Source organism: Acomys minous (assembly GCF_964271855.1).
Source record: "Acomys minous genome assembly, chromosome: 5".
Lineage (NCBI taxonomy): Eukaryota > Metazoa > Chordata > Mammalia > Rodentia > Muridae > Acomys > Acomys minous.
This window is the reverse complement of record NC_140494.1, coordinates 98,665,533-98,669,101: the sequence shown is the minus strand read 5'-3', so window position 1 is coordinate 98,669,101 and position 3,569 is coordinate 98,665,533. Positions and strand designations below refer to the sequence as shown.

The 3,569-nt window shown below is 41.0% G+C and overlaps 1 pseudogene across 1 annotated transcript; it reads left to right on the top strand.

The window, feature by feature from the left end:
* The first annotated feature begins 1,044 nt into the window (after positions 1-1,044).
* Positions 1,045-1,967, top strand: LOC311598303 (olfactory receptor 8A1-like; annotated as a pseudogene). Its single transcript has one exon. The product of its transcript is annotated as an olfactory receptor 8A1-like (transcript).
* Positions 1,968-3,569: the final 1,602 nt, after the last annotated feature.

The following is a 3,569-nucleotide window of genomic DNA, read 5'->3' as shown; positions in this document are numbered from 1 at the left end:
GTAGCAGGAAACTATGAAGTTTATTATGGTATTTACTTAGCTGCATTTCTGACTTACTATAATGTTTGTGTACTATGGGCCTGGTCTACAAATCGTGTCTAGGACAGTCAAAGCAACACAGAGAAGACCTGCCTTGCAAAAGAAAAAAAGGAAGAAAGAAAGAAAAGAGGGAGGGAGGGAGGGAAGAAGAGAATGAAAGAAGGATGTAAGAGGGAAAGAAAAAAATAGAGTTGAGTGAGATACGGAAAAACACTCAGTATCCTTTTCTGGCATCCACATGTGCACACGTACACATACACACGTGCATCACACTAACTACCCACAAAATCACTTTTTACAAAGATGATATTAGGATTGGCTTTTGACGTAAAAAGAAAAACTACAGAATACTGCAGAGGTGTCAATAATAACTGTATCAGAAACAATTATCACAGTGAGATTTGCGTTCTGCCTTCAGAATGTATCACATGTTGCATTAGAACAGCACATGCCTTTAATCCCAGCATGCAAGAAGAAGAGGAAGGGGTATCACATGTTCAGGGATAGCCTGTGGAACCTAAATGAAAAGAAAGGTAAAGGAAAGGAAACCCATACCTCAAAAACAAGAATTCAATTCAATATGTATCACAACTACCGGTAATAAGCTAAATTTCTTAGAAACAAATATATTTACAATATATGTAGCTTATATAATTTGACATTAGTTATAAATGCTGCAAGGTTTCAGCCTTGTGGTCTAAAAATAAAAAGTTAAAACTAGCTGGAAACACTTGCTGGCTCTACAGCATGCAACGGTCCATCAAATATGGTGGGACAGTGGTGAGACATACAGAAAATTGCCCTGAACTAAGCGTCAAGACCACTGAAGACCCAGGGGTGGCCCTTTTGTCAGCAAGAAACAGCCGTGTGGAGAAGACGCACCTGCCATTACCAGGCTAGCTCTGCAAGTGTCAAATGCAGAAATCCAGCTGCTCCAAGCAGGGCAAGGTCACCATTCTCAGGCTCCTTCTCTCTCTCCCCACAGGATTCACACACACACACACAATGGCTACAGAAAACCACTCCACAGTGACAGACTTCATCCTCGGGGGGCTAACGAACAGGCCAGACCTCCAGATGCCCCTCTTCCTCCTCTTCCTGGGCATCTATCTGGTCACCATGGTGGGAAACCTTGGCATGGACTCAGCACACAGCTTCACACCCCCATGTACTTCTGCCTCAGCAACCTGTCGCTCATGGACCTCTGCTACTCCTCTGTCATTACCCCAAAAATGCTTGTCAACTTTGTGTCCCAGAGAAACCTCATCTCCTATGTGGGGTGCATGACTCAGCTTTGCTTATTCCTCCTTTTGGTCAGAGCAGAGTCCTACATGCTCACTATGATGGCCTATGACAGCTATGTGGCCATTTGCCACCCCTTGCTTTACAACATCATCATGTCTCCTGTCCTCTGCTCACTGCTGGTGACTTTTGTCTATGCCGTGAGACTCATTGACTCAATAATAGAGACCGGCCTCATGTTGAAATTACACTATTGTGATTTCTGTGGCCTCATCAGGCACTATTTCTGTGACATCCTCCCCCTCATGAAGCTCTCTTGCTCTAGTACCTATGACGTGGAGATGGTTGTCTTCTTTTCAGCTGGGTTCAACATTGTAGTCACCAGCTTAACAGTACTCATTTCCTATGCGTTCATCCTCTCCAGCATCCTCCGCATCAGCTCCACGGAGGGCAGGTCCAAAGCCTTCAGCACCTGCAGCTCCCACTTGGCAGCTGTGGGCTTGTTCTATGGATCCACCGCATTCATGTACTTAAAGCCTTCCACAGCTAGTTCCCTGGCCCAGGAGAATGTAGCTTCTGTGTTCTACACCACAGTGATCCCCATGCTCAACCCCCTGATCTACAGCCTGAGAAACAAGGACGTGAAGGCTGCACTGGACAGAACACTGAGAAGAAAACTTTTTTGACTTAAATGTTAACATTTCTCTATGTCAGAGTAAGTGGTTGTAAATACCTGGAAAATGCACTCTGTAAGCCTACCCAGCTGTGTACAGGAAACAATTGCTTCTCTCCATGCTTGGGTACATGCCTCATCTCCTTTTCCTCATTCTGTTCTTTTCTTCTGTAGTTTCCATTTGTAACTGCTCTATTTTTGGGGTAAATTTTTTTTTAATATTTTGGACCTATCTTCTCTATATGAGGCCATTGGTAAGAATTTTTTAAATTTCTGATATTTTCATATGTACACAATGTATATTGATCATATTTATCCCCCACATTCTTTTTCTACTCTTTCTTTATCGCACACCCCCAGATATCTGCCTGCCATTTTCATGTCCCCTTCTTTTTTAATAACCAAGCGAGCCTAATTAATACTCTGCCCGTATTTAAATTAGTATGCAGCCATCCACTGCAGTATGGGTAGCCTACCAGCAAACCTCAGCTCCTTTAATTAGTAGAATCTAATTTACTTCTACAGTACTAGCTGCCAGTGATTCTGGGAAATGTAGTTTCCACTGTGTTTATAATTAAATAGAATATGGGTTAAAGGATTAGTGGAACTGTCTCATCTAAATCGATTTCATTCATTTTCTCCTGAACTCTCCCCAAAATAAGATTTAATTTCTACCTCTATTTATCTCATCTAATTAGAAGTAAAGCCAAGAAAACATCTCTGCTTTCTCAAAGTGAGAAAAGAAAATATGGAGGCAAAAGTATAGCTCTGAGTTAGGGTACATTGCCTAGAGAGGGCGAGGCACTGAGTGTCATTTGATTTACTCAGTCTCACAGTTTACTTACATTGAGCTTAATATATTGCTAATCTATAAAGTGGACAATACCAGGAAAAGGGAACTCAGTGTTCCATACAAGCCAATACAATCAGATCGAAATCTGCAGAGCTGGTTATTTCCGCAGTAGTGCTTCTTGGTTTAAGCTGCTTGCCAAAATAAAGTCCTGGAGAGAAGGCTTGTGAAGCCTGTCACACATCCTTAGTCCAGGAAAGGTCTCTGTCAGCAGAGCTAGACCATTCAGTTTTTCTTCCCTGCTTAAAAATTACTTTTCCCTTTTTAATTGCTCCTGTTCATAGAGTTGAGTCCGTTATAATTGGAACCACCAACCTCATCAACAACAGCTCCCTCACATTAAACAGAACCGCCTCCCTGGGAAGACCACAGGTTCTGTCTCATTAACCCTGACTTTTCTTCAATTTATTACAAACAAAGATGTACTTGTTTTGTCTCTCTTTGTAAATGATCTATCTGATAGCATTGTGATGACAAACTACTTAATCAATTGGATGAGTTTTCATGAAAATATAACATTTGAAGATAATCTTATTTTGAAGATCCTTAAAGCTACCTATAACACAGATGAGCTATGAAAGACTCAACACCAAAATTTTTCCTCTGCTCTTGTGCTAAAACTGTGTTTCTCTCACCAAGGCTTCTACATTAGAAATTGACTATAGACATACATAACCTGGCATCATTGCTTTAAAAAAAATAAATTTATATTTGCATTTTAAGATCTCAAATTGATATAGGAATATAAAGATTATGCCTTTAGTG